This window comes from Gorilla gorilla, chromosome 15 (genome assembly GCF_029281585.2).
Source record: "Gorilla gorilla gorilla isolate KB3781 chromosome 15, NHGRI_mGorGor1-v2.1_pri, whole genome shotgun sequence".
NCBI classification, from domain to species: Eukaryota; Metazoa; Chordata; class Mammalia; order Primates; family Hominidae; genus Gorilla; species Gorilla gorilla.
In genome coordinates, this window is record NC_073239.2 from 75,500,363 (window position 1) to 75,519,562 (window position 19,200).

Sequence of the window (19,200 nt, forward strand, 5' to 3'; positions counted from 1 at the left end):
GAACTAGAATTCATATAAAGGTTTGAGTGATGCCTCCTTTGGAAAGGCGGCTTGTACCTACTGGGCACAAAACCATATGCTAATGAGCTTCTGACAGTATTTAGCTAAATCTGCATGTGACAAAAAATAGTTCTTGGTAGAGTTATTCCTAACCACATAGGGCATGCTATAAATGATGTCCTAGAGAGAAAATCTGTATGAGCTCTGAGGAGGTAGTCTTGTGGCCATTAACACTGGTGGCAAAACATTAGGCTAAGGCAGATTAGGGATTTTTGATACTTTAGACCTGGAGTCAGCACATTTTCTCAGTAAAAGGCCAGATAGTAAATATTCTTGGCTTTGAAGGCCTCATGTGGTCTCTGTCACATAGTCCATATCCGTCTTTGTTTTTTCTATAAACTTTTAAAATATGTAAGAAAAATTTTTTAGCTCATGGACCGTATGAAAAGACTTCAGGCCAGATTTGGCCCATGGGCTGTAGTGTGCCAGCCCCTGATTGGGACAGCTTTTGTTTCAGCGCCTCCATTTGTTCTTTTTTTACCTTTCCTGAATGGAGAGTAGTTTTTGTGTTAGGAGAGAAATTCTGCAGAATCCTACAGGACTGTTATGGTGAAATGAGTTCCACAGTCACTGAATAGAAGTAGGAATTCCCTGTATTGGGAACACAAAGTCTAGCAATGTTTTCTTTCTGAAACATCTGTAGATTTCTTTTTCTTTCTTTCCTTTTTTTTTTTTTTTTGAGACAGAGTCTTGCTCTGTCGCCCAGGCTGGAGTGCAGTGGCACAATCTCAGCTCACTTCAACCTCCGCCTCCCAGTCTCAAGCAATTCTCCTGCCTCAGCCTCCCAAGTAACTGGGATTACAGGCGCCCACCACCACGCCTGGCTAATTTTTGTATTTTCAGTAGAGACAGCGTTTCACCATGTTGGTCAGGCTGGTCTCGAACTCCTGACCTGAAGTGCTCTACCTGCCTCAGCCTCCCAAAGTGCTGGGATTACAGGCGTGAGCCACCGCACCTGGCCCATCTGTAGCTTTTCATCAAGGAACAGGTTCTATCCATCCTGATAACAGACTACTACTAATATATATTTATAACTTAATGACCTGGATAGTTGCATAAAACCCATTTGTAAATTCTGAAAGGGCTTTGAGGAGTTTATTTTGTCTTACCTTTTCGGTTATAACTGGGTTATGTTAGTTATAGATGAGACATTATTCTACCACTTCCTGATCGAATTTTGATTTTTTTCATTATTTATTTACCATGGAGCTTAATTTGATTCTTTCATGATGCAAAAAATCATGGGTCAAGTTAGCATCCATTTGATGGATCATGGCACTCCCAGGCCCCTGTCAGAGAGTGCCAGCACCCAGCTTTATGAAGAAAATGTCTCTGTAACTGCCAATATTGTTTCTCAGAAGGCTGGATTGATTGTTATGAGCCAATTATAGCTTGTCTAAATTGAGCCAATTTTCCTTCCAAGTGGGGATAGATGTCAATTTGATGGAACTCTTTGTAGTTGGGGTAATAAAAGCTACTTGTTTAGCATTTGAGCTAGCAAAGGCATTGTCATTGGTTTTCAGTGTAGTAGTTTGTGAATTTCTAACTTAACTGACACATATTTTTCATATTGAATAGCTTATGATGAATTTTCAATGTCTTTACCATTTTTAGTAGTTTTAGTGTCTTTACCATTTTCAATCAGAGTAACTTAAAAAGTAAAAATATCCACTTTGTTTCTTTAGCATCCCACAGTTATGAGCAATTCCAAATGCGTATCTACTGTCTGTTTAGTGTTTACAATTTCTTCTTTGCCAAAGTGCAAGACCAAGTCAGAGGCATTCATTCATCCATTTGGGCAGACTGAATATTAGCCCATGGAGCAGCTTTGATAGCTGCATGTTAGGTATCAACAGAGTATTCTGTACAGAAAATGCCTTTGTTATTTTAAGGTAAGTCATCTACAAATAGTATTAAGTCAGAGTTGACTAAGATTTGATCTGGGCATTCTTGTGTGTTTAGTTTTTACTTTCTACTGAAAATAAAATTTATATAGTAAAGTACTAATCTAGTGGAGAGCTCAATGAATTTCTACTTTTGTCTATACATACCTGTGTAATAGCTCCCAAGTAGAACTAGAACACTTCCTAGCAACCCAGAAGGTTCCCTTGTGCCCCTTTCCTAGTCAATACACACCCCTCTTCCCCCAGAAGTAACCACCATTCTGACTTCTATCACCATCAGTTACTTTTGTTTATTTTTGAATTTCATGTAGGTAGAATTACAGAGTATGTACTCTTTTTTCTAGTTTCTTTTGTAAGTATAATATCTGTGATATTCATATATATTTTTGTAGTTTTTGTTTGTTTGTTTGTTTGTTTTTGAGACGGAGTTTGGCTCTTGTTGTCCAGGCTGGAGTGCAATGGCTCGATCTCGGCTCACCACAACCTCCACCTCCTGGGTTCAGGCGATTCTCCTGCCTCAGCCTCCCTAGTAGCTGGGATTACAGGCATGTGCCACCACGCCCGGCTAATTTTGTATTTTTAGTAGAGACGGGGTTTCTCCATGTTGATCAGGCTGGTCTCAAACTCCTGACCTCAGGTGATCCGCCCGCCTTGGCCTCCCAAAGTGCTGGGATTACAGGCATGAGCCACCACACTCAGCCAGTTCATTGTTTTTTATGGCTGTGTGGCATTCCATTGTGTGACTATACCACAATTCATTAATTAATTCTACTGTTGATGGACATTTGGGGTGTTACCACTTTCTGTTATGAATAAAGCTGCTATAAATATTGCTGTGCATTTATTTTAGTAGACAGATGGACTGATTTGTCTTGGATGCATTTCTGGGTAATAGGGTAGGCATGTGTTTAGTAGGAGCTGGGCATTCTTAATCCCCCAGGTACCACGGTCATGGATTCCTCCTTATATAGAAGAGGGAGTCAATGGTGGGATTAAAATCTTAATGACGTGCAGTTGTGAGGTGGACAGTGGAAGGATTTCATCATCAGTGAGGCAGCTGACAGAGAAACGCTGAGTGCTGCCTAGAAGTGACAGGGACTGCACAGTATGTGGAATGCAAAAAGCTGGTGCAGCAGTAAGCGCTAGTCAGCCTGCTGCCGGAGCTCTGACCACTGAGCTGCTGCACCCCGCTGGTGTAGGCAGGGAGAGTACATTGTAGCCACCAGACCGAGAGATTTCAGAGAGCCAATACACTACTGGTGTGAAGCTTCTCTCAGCCCAATTAATGCTAGGCAGGGAGAGTACATTGTAGCCACCAGACTGAGAGATTTGTTCAGAGAGCCAATACACTACTGGTGTGAAGCTTCTCTCAGCCGAATTAATGCTCCTATTAGGCAGCTTTGTCTTTCCTCTGTTTGGCATAGTTAGGGATATACAAAGTGTAGAGTTGCTGGGGGAGACCTTCAGAGAGAGGTAGACTTTTTCTGCCTTTTCATCCCATGTGAGGGAGTCTGTAATCATGTCTTAGAAAGCTCTTGTAAGGGCAATCCTGAGAAATCTTTTTTTTTTTTGAGACAGGGTTTGCTCTGTTGCCCAGGCTGAAGTGCAGTGGTGTGATCTTGGCTCACTAAAACCTCCACCTGTCGGGTTCAAGCAATTCTCCCACCTCAGCCGCCTGAGGAGCTGGGACTACAGGTGCGTGCCACGATGCCCAGCTAATTTTTTGTATTTTTAGTAGAGACAGGGTTTCACCATGTTGACCAGGCTGGTCTCAAATTCCTGGCCTCAAGTGACCCGCCCGCCTTGGCGTCTCAAAGTGCTGAGATTACAGTGGCAAGCCACGGCACCAGGCCCTGAAAATCTTAATTGCCTTTGATTTTGGGAGCTTAGATAAAATGAAATAGTTTTCATTCTGGAGGATAACAGAGAGTATCTGCCTACAGACTGATCATACCCAAAATCACGTCATTTCAAATTTTGTAGATCTTTTGAAATGATGTAGTTAGAAATTTTCAGGTAGAGTTGTAACTTTTCAGTTGACATTTTATGTCCCTTTTCTGCCAATTTCATTAAGAAATAATTGAAGTCTTATAGCAGGAGAACACAGCAATAAATTGTTGTATAAGGGTGGATCTTCATGGAATACTTAGATCCTTAAGATCATTTACTTAGACATTGAGAAAAATATGAAGGTGATTTCACAAGTCCTCAAGTCTGATGATTTTTGCATATGAAACAAGCAAGCACTGAATCTCTAACTACTGGCTACTAAAATAAAGCTGCATGTTTACACACTGCCATAAAACATTGACTCATGGAGGGAATGGAAGATAAGATAGTATTTGGGTAGGAAACACTGGGAATCTAAGAATCATAATTCTATTGATTGCTCTGAGGTTTTAAACAAATCTATAGTCTTTCCCGTTAGGTTTATTAATCAGAAATCTGAGCATTGCAAGGACTGGTACAAGTAGAAGTAGTCCTTGTTCTTAACAGCAACAACAACAACAATAGAATGGGTTGGCCCCTGATATCTCTTCAGGTTTGAGTAAGTCTTAGGTAATTTAGACAGGAATTTATAAGGATCAATCTGAATCTTAGTAGGTCAGCATAAATAAGCACAGTTCTTAGCCTTTGGATGCGGTCCTTATTCTTAAGCTATAGTCCTGAGGTTTCAGTGGAATATTCAAGTTGTTTACCAAGCCCTTCTAGATTGGAAGGACATGAATCCTAAACTCTGTCCTTCCAGTATCAGGCAACTGTTGACATCTCTTTCAGGCTTCCAGGTGTTGCTTTCCACTGGGTTCCTTGGATTTTCACCCAGCACATGTGCAGTTCACCTATTAGCTAAGAATTTGAGAGAGTCTGTATGCAGATATTGGGGATCCCCCCATCTGTAGCTCTCTTCTTTATGCGATTTTCCTGCTCAATTTTTAGCCTTTCTGGGAGCTCTGGATACTTGTTCTGACCTCCAAGCCCAGCAACACTGTCACTGCTGCATGAGTGTGTCCTCCATGCACACAGGCAATGGGAAGTGCCCTGGATAAATGTGGATCTCGCCAGCTGTGTTCCTCCTTTCAAAGCGTAAATATTCTCAGTTTCTGCTTGCTTTTGGTCATTCTCCAGTGCTTTCAAACAACTGGTTTTTATATTTTGTCCAGAGCTTATAATTGTTACTGGCAGGAGGGTTAGTCTGGCATAAGGAATTTCACCATTCCTGGCAGCTGGAATAGAAGCACATTTTCATTTTTAAACCTTATTCTCCTTCTTTCTCTTTCCTCTGTCCATCACCAATCTTTCCACCACTGGCCCTGGCCTGAGAAGCCTTGGGAACTCAGTAACAAGAGAGGAGCAGAATAGGATGTCAAGATGAAGAGGTAGCTCAAGAATTTAGAGAATAAAGATGGTTTCCCGCTGCCCGTAAACCTCTCATCAATGAGATCATGAAATACAAAAGGAGTGGTTCCAAATCTGGCTGTGGACCATTTAAAAACTAAAATGCACAGGCCCCAGCCCGGCGCGGTGGCTCACGCCTGTAATTCCAGCACTTTGGGAGGCTGGGGTGGGCAGATCATGAAGTCAGGAGTTTGACACCAGCCTGACTAACATGGTGAAACCCCGTCTCTACTAAAAATACAAAAATTAGCTGAGCATGATGGCGCATGCCTGTAATCCCAGCTACTCGGGAGGCTGAGACAGGAGAATCGCTTGAACCTGCGAGGCGGAGGTTGCAGTGAGCTGAGATTGTGTCACTGCACTCTAGCCTGGGCAACACAGCAAGACTCCATCTCAAAAAAAAAAAAAAAGATGCACAGGCCCCACTCCATACCCACCAAACCAACAGCTGGTGGGAGGGCCCAGGTGATTCTGATGGTTAGCTGGGATTGGGAACCATTACTAGAGGACAGGAAACTTCACATGTTTCTTGAGTGAACAAATGAATGAATGCATATGCACAGCTGAGCAATGGTGAGATCATTCACATGGTAAAATTGCCTCCTCTTTCACAGGCTGGTTCTCATGTATGCCGGATTGTTGAGGACTTGTCTGAGAGCTGTGGAAAGTATCAGCTGAAGTGCATTTTGACACTGATATATGATGTCTTACTTCACAGGAAATAGTTCAGGAACAGCCAGGAAGTCTGAAGTCCATTGAGAATGTGTTAAATGCGAGGTGTCCTGTGAGGTTTCTCAATCTCTCAGCAGTCTTGAAATTTGTTTCTCGTTGTTTCAGTTTATATGAGCCTGAAAAAGGCCTTTTATTGTCTTGCATCTGTCACTTAAAGATGTCCTTAACTCAGGAAACAAACCTCACTTATCTTTAGAAGTGTTTTACTTGGATCAAAAAGCAGCTGAATTCAAATGCTTTATGATACCTGAAAAATAACACCCAGAGGTACCGTTCTAAAGTGACTCTGAAATCCTCCCCTTTTAATAAGAATCTTTCTCCTTTGGGAGGTAATTTTTTGAGGCAATAATCTGGTTCTTGGCATTAAACTAAGATTCTTTTATCATTATATGTTGTAAACAAAGCTCTTGCTTGTAAGATGAATGTACGACAAGTTTCAGGGACTTTAAACTTCCCGATAAGAAAAGGGGCATATAGTTCCCAAAGAATTAACAGCCTCATTCTGTTGCTGAATTAAAGGCCTGTGGGTTAGGGCAGGGAGACTGTCCACAGAAGGGCTTATATAGGGGCGATGGAATGTGGTTCCCATTTTCCAAGTGCTAAAGATGACAAGTTGTCCCCTAATAGATTTTTAGAAAGTACATCATTATATCATCACTTTCACTGCATGATTATTGCAGTCACATTAATCCACAGAGAAAGCATGCGTGTGTGTTGAGATTTTTCTCTTCTGAAGCACAGTCAATAAACAGTTTTGGTTTTAGTTGGTTTTCCTTTTTCTTGCTATACATTTACATCTGGATTTTCTCTTTTAAAATATAATTCCTCCGAAGCAACGATGAAGATTTTAAAGAAAAAATGAACATCTAGTGCAAGACCATAGTCTTTTAATACACAGAAGGGTTTTTTTGATACTCATTAATGTTCATTGCATGCACTAATTTGTAGCCTTGTGAAATCACAAATTATATAAGTAGAGTTAGAATTGGCCCTTCTTTGCCACCTATTTTTCCAATAGGAAAATAAGAGAACATCTATTTGGAAACTTTATTAACATACTTTCTTTTTTCATGATAGAGTTTTCTAAAGCTTTTGCCGAGTATTATTATTTTATTTAATTATCCACCTAGGATGAGAATTAATTAAGATATAGAGAAGTGAGGTGAGGCTGAAATGTGTCCTGGGTAACCAAAGAATTTTAAATGGATACTTTAAACTCAAATTGCATTGTTCCTTTTCACATCTATATGAACATAAAGTTTCATGAAAGGGCCCTTAAATTTCCTGTTTCATGGGAGTCTTCCTTCATTTCACTTTTTTTTCTTTTTCTCTTAGAATGCTAAATAGCCTCCTCCTCTGGAGACTAAATTAGATGCATCTTGAATTCATTTCGTACACAAGAAATCTTTTTCTTCCCCATAAGCCGTCAGTACCATTTATATTTTAAATGAAAGGCAACCCTTTTCATGAAGGAGGGACTCCAACTTTCCTTGGGAATTATCTAAACAAAGTCACGTGTCTCCTTTTCTCTGTTCCATCTTCACATGAGAAAGCATAAATCATGTAACCCAACAAATAAACACAATTGACATGTTATTTCTTTTTCTATAGAGACATCAGTTCTTTAATCTCCTATTTCTTGTAAGCAGGCCTGCTTTGGGGAACTGAAATCCTAATGTATACACAATGGTATTCTGTAAGTAAGAAAGAAACTCTAATGGAACTCCATGTTAGAGAAATTTAATGTAACATGACTATATGAATACCTCTTGCTGTTTTGCTTCTCTCATCCCATTTAGCTATAAAAACCAGAAAGCATTCCTGCTGAAAGGAAAGGAACAGCTAGCTAAGAGGAAAAATCTAACCGTAAAGTGCTGGCAATGCTCGGTGCCAAGAACCTGAGACTCTCTTTTTTTAAGCATGATGTTTTATTGTGAAGGTTTTATAAGAAGTTAACTTTAACCTATTAAAAAAAGAGTGATTTGGAAATAAAGGAAAAGGAGCAATTTTGCCTCCTTATTCCTCTCTAGTATAAACAAGGTATGAGGCTAATGCTTTCTTGGCATAACATGAAACTCTGAACTAACAAAAGAGGTGTAATTAAAGCTCACCTGGCCTCAGAGGTCTTCTTTCCATAAAAGTTAAGCCATAATGGCTGGCACTCAGTGGCCAAGATTGGCCCGAGTTATTGGCTGTGACTTTCAATTGGTACAGAGTAGTTCAAAATAAAAGTCATTAAAACAAGTGGTGGAGGCCTCAGAGAGGAGCAGCTGGGGGAGCCCATTTATGTGTCTGTTTCAGGGATGAGATAGGGGTCGGCTTGTGTGAATGTTGGGTTTGTGAGCCTCTTAAGGCAACTCAGGTATCTCTTGGAGTCTGTTTGAGAAAGGCCAAGAAAGTGAACTTTGTTCCCAAAGAAAATTAATTTTGCTGTGATTTTTTTCTTGTTTCCTTTGGTCCAAGTGAATTCCCAACATTCAGCCCACAGGGTGCAGGCAGTGCAGCAAGGCATTCTGGGACCGAGGTTGGGTATGGCAGCTGCACTGATAACGGCTGGGAGGGCCCAGGTGCTTACTGTGGAATAAATGAATCTTTCCGTCACCGGTAAATAAGATGAACTCTTTCCCAGTCCAACTCCCAGGCAATAGATGGTAGGTATGCCTCCATTCCAAAGTGAGTTGCTGGAAAACTAACGGGTCTACAAAGGGCATGATGATGACCAGAAGCCCGACACCCACCTCAAACACAGAAAAGGCTGCCGCTGGATAGTAGAGAGAATTTCTTGGAGGAGGGTTGGCTTGTGGTGGCCAGTTTGATAGAGCCCAGTGGAAGGAGCAGCAAGAAGACCACTTGGAGAGCTTGTGCCCCAAGAGTTTGAGGACCCACTAGACTGTTGTCTCAGGAATCTAAAGATGAGATGCTACGGCTATTCCCCTGAAGCGGCAGGGTGGAGAGAATGACAGCATCTTTGCAGCTTAGGAATTTGCCACACATCCCACTGAGAGGGAGAGGAAGATGCAAGAGTAAGTGTGAGTTTCTTTCTTGGACCAGAAGTGGGCAATGTGAGAGGCAGCCCTGCTAGAGACATTTAAAATCTGCCCAATGGCCTGGAACAGTGGCTCATGCCTGTAATCTTAGCACTTTAGGAGGCCGAGGTGGGGGAATCTTTTGAGGCCAGGAGTTCGAGACCAGCTTAGGCAACATCGGGAGACCCCCCCCCCAACCCCCACCCCATCTCTACAAAATGATTTAAAAATTAACTGGGTTTGGCAGTGTGTGCCTGTGGTCCCCGCTACTCTGGATGCTGAGGCAGGAGGATCGCCTGAGCCTGGGAGGTTGAGGCTGCAGTGAGCTGTGATCATGCCACTGCCCTCCAGCTTGGGTAACAGATCAAGATCTGGTCTAAAAAAATAAAATCAGCCCAAGAGGACTGCCTAGAGGGGTGACGTGAACCCGACCAGGGGTTGGACCACTAAATTCCCTGGGGCTGAAGAAAGAAATAAAACAGCTAGAGGGAAATGCATTACTCATGTTAAGAGAATCATGGTATAATTTTTTGTTTTTTGCCATGTCTATAGCAAGAATGAAGGCCATTCTCAGTAATGAATGTTGACATCACTCTGAAAGGGATGAACAGTTATTGTGAAGAGCTCCAGAGGAACCCTGCAGAGGGACTTCAATCACAATATGACTGTAGAACTCAGTCTTCTTGGAAAGAAAAAGAAGAGGCTCTGGGTTGACAAATGGTAGGAAAATAGGAACTGGCTGTCATTCACACTCTTTGTAGTCACGCACAGAACCTGATCAAGGGTGTTACACTGGGTTTCCGTTACAAGGCGAGCTCTGTGTATGCTCAATTTCCCAACAACGTTGTTATCAGGAGAATGGGTCTCTTATTGACATCCAAAATTTCTTGGGTGAAAAATACAAGAAAGGGGTTTGGATGAGGCCAGGTGTTGCTTATTCAGTATCTCAAGCCCAGAAAGGTGAGTTAATCCTTGAAGGAAATAACATTGAGCTTGTTTCAAATTCAGCTGCTTTGATTCGGCAAGCCACAACCGTTAAAAACAAGGATTTCAGAACATTTTTGGATTGTATCTGTATTTCTGAAAAACAAACAGTTCAGCAGGCTGATGAATAAGACCCAAGAGTTGTCCACCTACAGAAACGAGATGCCAGATGATTCCTAAAACCTATTTGTGATATTTTAATGATGCAGTAAAAGACCTTTATTGGAAAAATAAAAGAGAATTATAGTCTGATGTTCCTACCATGATCTCTGAAGAACCCAAAGATGCGGCCTAAGAAAAGTGGTCACCTTTAACCATTCACCTAGTTTAGGGAGGATCAGCTTAAAGTACCTATCCAGCCTGAGGAAATCAACCCCAGATGAAATTGATGACAGTCAAGGAAGATCTTCCATGGCCTTTTTCCTTCACTTCTCTTACCTTACAAGCTTCTGGGAGCCAGAGCCAGACTAGTGAGTCGGGGAGAGCAGAAGCAGGAGAAGAAGACAGAGAAATGGAGAAGGATTTTCTCCACTGCAGGTCTTCCTGCTGCAGAGCCCTGATCTCTCGCGAGGAGAAAGTTCTCTTAAATGCAGCTCGGATTCTCACTGTTAGGTAAAAGTGGACATTTCTGTTTTTGTGATTTGTTTTTTGTGTGATTGTAAGTGATCAGAGGGCTTTTTGTTAACTAGGAATGAGTGGATTCCTGTGGGGTCTTCCTACAGTGCTTATGATTTTGCCTATCATCTAAGAATTAATCGAATAATTAGTAATGTCGTTATGATATTACTTACTACCTAAGAGGAGTGAATAAGCTATCAGCTTTAGATTTCATCCAGGGGTCAAGGAAAAATTAGCCTCAGACAGTGGGCTTGGATGGGCAGTGTGTTGGACAGGAATAAAGTTGTTTTCTGATTGTAGCAGTCCTTGAGTCAGTTCTGCTCAGTCAATGTACCAGGAAGATTTCAGAAATTATTTTGTAAAAGACATTGGACGTCTCTTCCCACACCTGACATACCTGTTTGCTGCTCCTGAAGTGAATTTGGGTAAATAAATGATCAAATAAATGATTTCTGGAGCAGCTGAGAATGTAATTAGAGAATGTAGCACACACAAAAATGAAGGGAAACAATGCAGCCTATTTAAGATTCACAGACTGTATGTTAAATGTTGCTTTGCCCAGGATGGAGTTATGTTTCTTAGCAATCATCCTACCAGTGGGTAGGAATCTAGAAGTAAAAATTAATATTACTATTTTTATGCAGTAGAAGAGACATTATATGTAGAGCTCTTGATGGCAGGCATACTGCTACTTTAATAAAGTCTCATTTCAAACATTTCCCAACACTTTATGAGATCGCTTGTAGTTTTGTTTTGTTTTTTTAATGATGTGTTAAGTTCTAAAACATCCCGTTAGTAACCTGTTTCTGAAGTAGTTTTCCTTAGAACATGACAAGGTAATCAGTTCAGAACAGCGACACTCTGCTGGCGAGTGGCGCTATCTCAGGTCAGGTGGACCATCTGTTCTTGAAGAATGTAAACTAGTAGAATAAATTGTAAGTAAAGATAAAGTTGTTCATGCAGGAGGGGGAAGGAGATTAACAAACCTCTGCAAAGCTCTTGAAAAGCATCATTTCTCTGAAGTTTAGGGAGTCCCCTTAAGGAAATTGTGATTAGCACAAAAGCTGCAGGGTGTCTGATAATTAACATTTTTATTTGTGTTTTTATTTAATTAATGCCTGCTCATCTACTCAGCTTCATGAGAGCAAGGACCCACTGTCTATTAGGTTTTAAATGCTGCCCAAGTCTACAATCCTTTGATTTCTTTTCTTTCTTTTCCCTTCATTATCAAAAGTATTTCCCTGAAAAGAATACTGCCTGTTGTCTCTCTGTTTCTCCCTGTCATCAACAACTTCTCCCATTTGGCCACCCAGAGTCCCCACATTGCCAGCTTCTATCTCAGGACATAGGGAGTGAGGCTTGCTTAGGCATATACAGGCATGCTGCAGGATGAATGAGGTCAGGAAATACTGGTCCTTTTGAGCCTCGGAGGTACTGTGTCTTCTCAAGCCCAGGGAAAAGCCTAGCTTCTCTGAGAAAATCCAGAAGTGGTAACTGGACTTCAGTGAAAAGCCCTTTAATTTTGGTTGATAAATGTTTACTGGTAAAAGCATACTTGAGATTAAAAACAAATGTAAACATTCTTACTGTCTTAGTCTGTTTTCTGTTGCTTATAAGAGAATACACGAAACTGGATAATTTATAAGAAACAGAGGCCGGGCACGGTGGCTTACGCCTGTAATCCCAGCGCTTTGGGAGGCCGAGGTGGGCGGACCACCTGAGGTCAGGAGTTCGAGACCAGCCTGACCAACATGACAAAACCCCATCTCTACTAAAAATACAAAATTAGCCAGGCGTGGTGGCTCATGCCTGTAATCCCAGCTGCTCAGGAGGCTGAGGCAGGAGAATCGCTTGAATCTGGGAGGCAGAGGTTGCACTGAGCCGAGATGGTGTCATTGCACTCCAGCCTGGGCAACAAGAGTAAAACCCCATCTCAAAAAAAGAAACAGAATTTCTACAGTTTTGGAGGTTGTAAAATCCAAGATGGAGGGGACACATCTGGTGAGAGCCTTCTGGTTGGTGGTGACTCTCTACAGAGGCCCGAGGTGGCACATGGTATCACATTGCCAGGGGACTGAGTATGCGAAAGTGCTAGCTCAGGTTTCTCTTCCTCTGCTTATAAAGCCACCAGTTCCCCTCCTAAAATAACCCATTAATCCATTAATCCATTAACCCATTAATCTATAAATGGATTAATCCAATCATCTCTTGAGCACCCAGATCTCAATACTGCCACATTTGAGAATTGACTTTCAACATGAGTTTTGGAGGGGACGTTCAAATATAGCACTTGCATTGTACAAGGGCTGATAGGTACATTTGAAAAAATCAAATGCAGAAATGAGCACCAGCATTTGGTCTTTATTCTGGAGGCTCTTCTCCTTTTTGTTAGCACTGACAACTCTGCCAGGCTTCCTTCTGTTCGAAAAAGAGTAAACAAGGCCAGGAGTGGTGGCTCACACCTGTAATTCCAGCACTTTGGGAGGCTGAGGCAGGAGGATCACTTGAGGCCAGGAGTTTGAGAACAGCCTGGGCAACACAGTGAGACCCTGCCTCTACAAAATAAAGTAAAATTAGCTGGGCATGGAGGTGCATGCCTATAGTCCCAGCTACTTAGGAGACTGAGGTGGGAGAATCACTTGAACCCAGGAGGCAGAGGATGCAGTGAGCTATGATCGAACCACTGTGCTCTAGCTTGGGTGACAGAGCAAGACCCTGTTTCAAAAAACAAAAAAGAGTAAGCAGACTATTTTTTTCCTTTTAAGGAGGGAGCAGGCAATAAGGAGACAGAATTCCTAAAGAAGCAGAGCACCTAGTCCAAGATCCTGTTTCTTAATCCGGTTGTCTGTGGATTCCCATTTTACAGCTTCCTCTGTCTTCTATTTGTTTTCAGCAAATTTGTACTCATCAACTCTCTCTCCAACAAGTGATTTCAAGCTATTCTTGAAAAGTGAATGGCTTCTGGTTTTATGCATTGGTTCTTATGATTGGCAACTAATCTAGAAAGCCAGGACAGCTTTCCTCCTTGGAACGTATAACTAGGGCCTTTCTTCCTTCAGAGAGACACTTGATTAAGAAAACTTTTTAACAAAAAAGTTCTCTAACATGCACTTTAAAAATTTCAAGTAACTTGTATGTACAGACACACACACACACGCACGCGCACACACACACACACTAGTTTTACTAATGGAAAGGCAGCTTTAAAGCAAAGGCAATGAAATCTTTTCATTCCTTCCGGACTGTGGTCCATGGTGAATATATTAGTAGAGCTTCATATTTACCTAATGGTTTTCAGAAGCCAATCCGATAGCTTTGATTAATGCTGCCTCATAATGCCAATGATGTGTACCCCAGTAAATCATCAGAACACTTCCCCGTGGTAATATATCAAAGACATTCATTACAGGCTACTGTGGCTCAGGTGATATATTACTTGGGGGAAAAACATACCCAACTACCCAAAGGCCATATTGTGTGCACTTGGGTAGAATTAAGCCTGGCTACTTTTCCATGGAATCTGTTTGCAACTTTGAGAGTGGTCAGAGAACTTTTGTTTTTTTTTTCCAAACACCAGTGAAATACTTCTCAAATTTGCATGATTCTTTTGTTCCAAAGGACCAAAACTCTCCGTAAGTGCAAATGCATGTGAAAAATGTTGAACACAGGTTAAAAGCATGGATTTTGGAGTGACACCTGGGTTTGAATGCCAACTCTCTGGCTTGATGGGTTATGTGGTCTTAAGCAAGTCAGTCATTTAGACTTCTGGTGAAGTGGGAAGTATTTGTGTATGTGATATCTACAATTGTCTGTAAAGGATGACCTGGGATTGAACATATAAAGTAGACTACTTAGTCCTTGTTCCCTAATGAGCCAATAAATGGTAGCTAGTTACAAATGTTCCAGCAGGGAACTCCTGACCAACATTTCTACACCCAACTTGGAATCTTCCCAAAATAATTACGTTGAGCTGCTTTGAGTAACTAGGTTTATATAGGAGTCATGGTTGATGATCCAGATAATGTCCTCCTAATTGGAAATCATAAAGCAGAGTTGCAGGGCAGTGCTAAGTAGCTGGCCCAGCAGGCCCTGTCCTACTTGAGCCAGCTCCTTGCCTGTCAGTAATGACCAGCTTAGTGATGTGATTTGAGCATAGAATACCCTGTGGAGCCATGTGGATGGGATTGCAGAGAGAGAGGAAAAACTGATCATTCTGGTTCTTGCCCCATGATTTTGACCCTCAGTGCTGGAGGTGAAAGAAAAACATGAAACTGGAGAGATAGCCCTTTCCACCAAGCTTAGCTGAAATAATCTGATTTCAAGCATCCCAGATCATCTCTGCCAAATGTTGGTCCCAACTGAGCCTCTACTGGTCTGATCTCTCAATCAGCAAAACCCGTGGATACCTTTTAAAAATTGTCCCACTTGGATTGTTTTAGAAATCTACCTGTGCCTCATGTGAACAACTTGTGGGGAAAAATTATATTTCTTACACATATAATATAACAATAGCACAAACAAAGAATTTTTCTATAATTTCACCAGCCTGACACACACAGTTTCATTGTCCTATAATCCTCCCCAAGATTTATGCTGTGCATGGTTTTATATAATTACATTATTACATAGATATAATATTTAGATTGATTTTATTAGATAAGCAATGCATGAATATATATGTCCTGTAAAAATTCAAAACAATAGAAGTCTATAGAGCGAAAAGTGAAAGTCTTCATTACCTCATCCAAATCAGTTTTAGTTTTGTTATCATTTTGTTTTTTTCAAAAGTGAAATCACCTGTAAGTGTTGTCTGTGACTTCCTTTTATTCTCTTAACATGTCTTAGAACTTTCCTTGTCAGTACCTAGACCAAATGTTATAGTGTGCTTTTTTTCATTTAATTTTTTTTTCTTTGAGACAGAGTCTGGTTCTGTTGCCCAGGCTGGAGTGCAGTGGCGCGATCTCCGCTCACTGCAAGCTCCGCCTCCCGGGTTCACGCCATTCTCCTGCCTCAGCCTCCCGAGTAGCTGGGACTACAGGTGCCCGCCACCACACCCGGCTAATTTTTTGTATTTTTAGTAGAGATGGGGTTTCACCATGTCAGCCAGGATGGTCTCAATCTGCTGACCTCGTGATCCGCCTGCCTAGGCCTCCCAAAGTGCTGGGATTACAGATGTGAGCCACTGCACCCAGCCTTCATTTAATATTTTTATAAGTATTTCTTCATGTTGCCAAATATTTTTGTAATTTTTTTGAATGATGGGCGTGAGTGGGATTGAGACTTGGTGGCTTATTTATCGGATATAAAATAAGCTATCTCCAAAAGGCATGATCCCAAATGAGCAGTGCTTATTTGGTATTGAGTTTATTGGAGAATCATAGAATGGTTCACCAAAAAGGGTTTCAGCCTATTCCCATTTTACAGATGAGGCAACTGAAGCTCCTAAATGGAGCACAGGAAGCAGAACGTCTTGCAGATCTGAGGTTGAGGACCACATGTAAGAAGGAGCTTGGGTACCTGATGACTTCCTTGAGGAGTGTGCCAGCCCTGGGCTGCCCAAACCTGGACTTCTTATTACATGACAAACAAAACCAGCTTTTGGTTTGGTCACCGTAGTGGGGTTTCTATTACATGTAGCCACATACACTCCCAACTGACACAGCTATGTTCATTCATTCATTTATTCACTCACCAAACAGTTATTTAGTTTTAGTCATGTGCCTGCAATGTACAGGCTATGTTCATAACACTAATAGCTAGCATTTATGGAATACTTAGTACATACAATGCTTATGCCGAGAACTTTACATGTCTGTTCATTTTGTACTCACCACAACCCTCCAAAGTAGATATTATTATCCTAATTTTACAAATGAAGAAACTGAAACTCAGATGAAATAACCTACTCAACAGCACCCAAGTAATGAGCTCCAAAGCCTCTCTGACACTTAACTGCAAGAAATTTCACTTTATTTATCCTTTAGGACATAGGAACGCATACAATTTTTTCTTTGGGTTTTTTTTTTTAGAAAGATCAAATTCCATCTTTATAATCACACTGTGAATTAGATGTAGTTATTCCCATTTTCTTTTTCTTTCTTTCTTTTCTTTTTTAGACAGGATCTCGCTCTGTTGCTTAGGCTGGAGTGCAGTGGTGTAATCATAGCTCACTGCAGCCTCGACTCCCACCTTGGACTCATGCAATCCTCCCGCCTCACCCTCCCGAGTAGCTGGGACCACAGATATGTGCCACCATACCTAGATAATGTTTTAAAACTTTTTTGTAGAGACAGGGTTCTCCCTATGTTGCCCAGGCTGGTTGGAACTCCTGGCCTCAGGCGATCCTCCCACCTCAGCCTCCCAAAGTGCTAGGAATTACAAGCATGAGCCACTACAACTGGCCACTGGGCCAATTTTAAATGTCTCTGGCAGGGCTCTCTCCCACATTGCCCACTTCTGGTCCAAGAGAAAATGCTAACTTATCCTTGTACCTTTCCCTCCCCCTTGGTGGGATGTGTGGCAATTCCCATCTTTAAATGAGATTAAGAGAGATCAACTGACTTTGATACAATTAATTCAATTTGACAAGCATGTATCGGGCACTGTGTTCTGGATACTTAGGTGCTGAGGCTACAAAGCCAAATGAGGCAAGGCCTGGCTATAGTGTATGCTGCAGGGAAGGCAAGGCTTTTCTGGAATTACAGAGGTGGCAGAAGTTGTGTTTTCTCCGGCTGGCATCAATTCCTGACTTTCTGTCAGCAGAATATTCCAGACAGGCTGGTTTCTATAAAATTCCTAGGGAGAATCCCAGGGTTTAGGTTCTGGGGGAAAGGAAGAGAGGAAATTGGCAAAAGATACTGCTTGAAAAGGCTGTTTTTCCGTCTTTCCAAATCAGGTACAAAATAATGAACTGACACAGAACGCTTTCTATTTGTTAACTGTTCAGTTTTCCCTAGCACAGGGAGGAGAGTGAGAGAACGGCAACCTTTGCCACATGATTGGAGGCAGATTTGTTTACCAGATCAAAGCCTGTGGGTAATGGAAACCTCGGGATAGAGAGGGTGGTGCCATGCAGCGGGGCCTACAGAGCCTACTTAGCTGAATGTCTTACTCTGTATATTCTGGAGCTTGAACTGCACTACTTTGAAACGCCAGCTCTCTTTAGATTAGTCACAGGGGCATACCCAGGTTGCTGGAATTGCTCAGGGATTCCAAGATGTTTACAGAGTGAAGCTACTGGGTCTGGATCACGTTCCTTTCAGATACTGTAGACATATCCTGTGACTTAAGGGAAAAGTGACAACGTCTTTGTTCCTCTAACCTGTGGGTAGCTAATTTTGAAATGATTAACATTTCCTGGTGTTAAGCTTTCTGAAAGACTCTCTATGTATCTAATGATTTCTAAGGAAATATAGAATCTGCACTATAATGATTTTACTGGAAGCCAAAGGAAATACATTAATTGTAAGTGTAGAGCAAGAGGGCAGGAAAGAAGCACCGCAAATCAACATCCTCTTCACTTCCAATGAGGGAGGCTGGGTGAGAAGGGGGCCAGGAAGACCTTTACTTTAAGTGTATTGTTCGAATTGTTCTTCATAATGAATCTGTACTAATGTGTTACTTCTACAACATCAATATTTGTTGAATGCTTCTAGAAAGAAAAAAATCCTTTCCATAATATGTATTAAAAGTGTTTCTTGAGTTCAATTATTTCCAATTATGGAAATCTCGTTACTCTTTCTAAAAGAACAACTTAACATAATGTCATGTCTTGAAAATAAATGTTTCAAATGACAAGATAGTTTGGGATTGGAATTCCCTTCTCCAGAGGTTGTTTGCACTGGGAATGGACCCATAATACTTCACAAACAGTGCTGGAATGATTTGTGACTGCCAAGTGCCCAGAGACCAAGCAGCCCCTGGTGTGTGCCTGGTACTGTTATTAATATATCTGTCATCTTTGCCTGCTCTACAAATGTTAACTGGTTCATCCTCAAGTGGTATGAAGAAGTTCTTTGCTGAAGTTGGAACCTGAGGAATATATAGAGGTTAAGGGGGCTTTTCCTTTTCTTTTCTTTTCTTTTCTTTTCTTTTTTATTTTTGTTTGTTTGTTTGTTTTTTGAGACAGAGTCTCGCTCTGTCACCCAGGCTGGAGTACAGTGGCATGATCTCAGCTCACTGCAAACTCTGCCTCCCGGGTTCAAGCGATTCTCCTGCCACAGCCTCCCAAAATGCTGGGATTACAGGCATGAGCCACTGTGCCTGGCCAAGGGGGTTTTTTCACTGTGATTTTTGTGCGGGTTGATTTAGCAGTTGGTGAAATAGTGAGGGACTGGAAGACAAGAAATTCTGTTCCATCACCAGCATGATGTCCTTTATGCTTTGTGTTCAAGGACTCCACTTCTCGGCCATGTGTGGGGTGTGGACACCTTCGGTGAGGCTGGGAGTCCCTGTGTGGGGGCATTGAGAGTAGGGAGTCC

The 19,200-nt window shown here is 41.6% G+C and overlaps 1 pseudogene; it reads left to right on the top strand.

Annotated features, from left to right (window-relative positions):
• The first annotated feature begins 3,078 nt into the window (after positions 1-3,078).
• On the top strand, positions 3,079-10,233 carry LOC101153448 (large ribosomal subunit protein uL6-like; annotated as a pseudogene).
• The last annotated feature ends 8,967 nt before the right edge of the window (positions 10,234-19,200 follow it).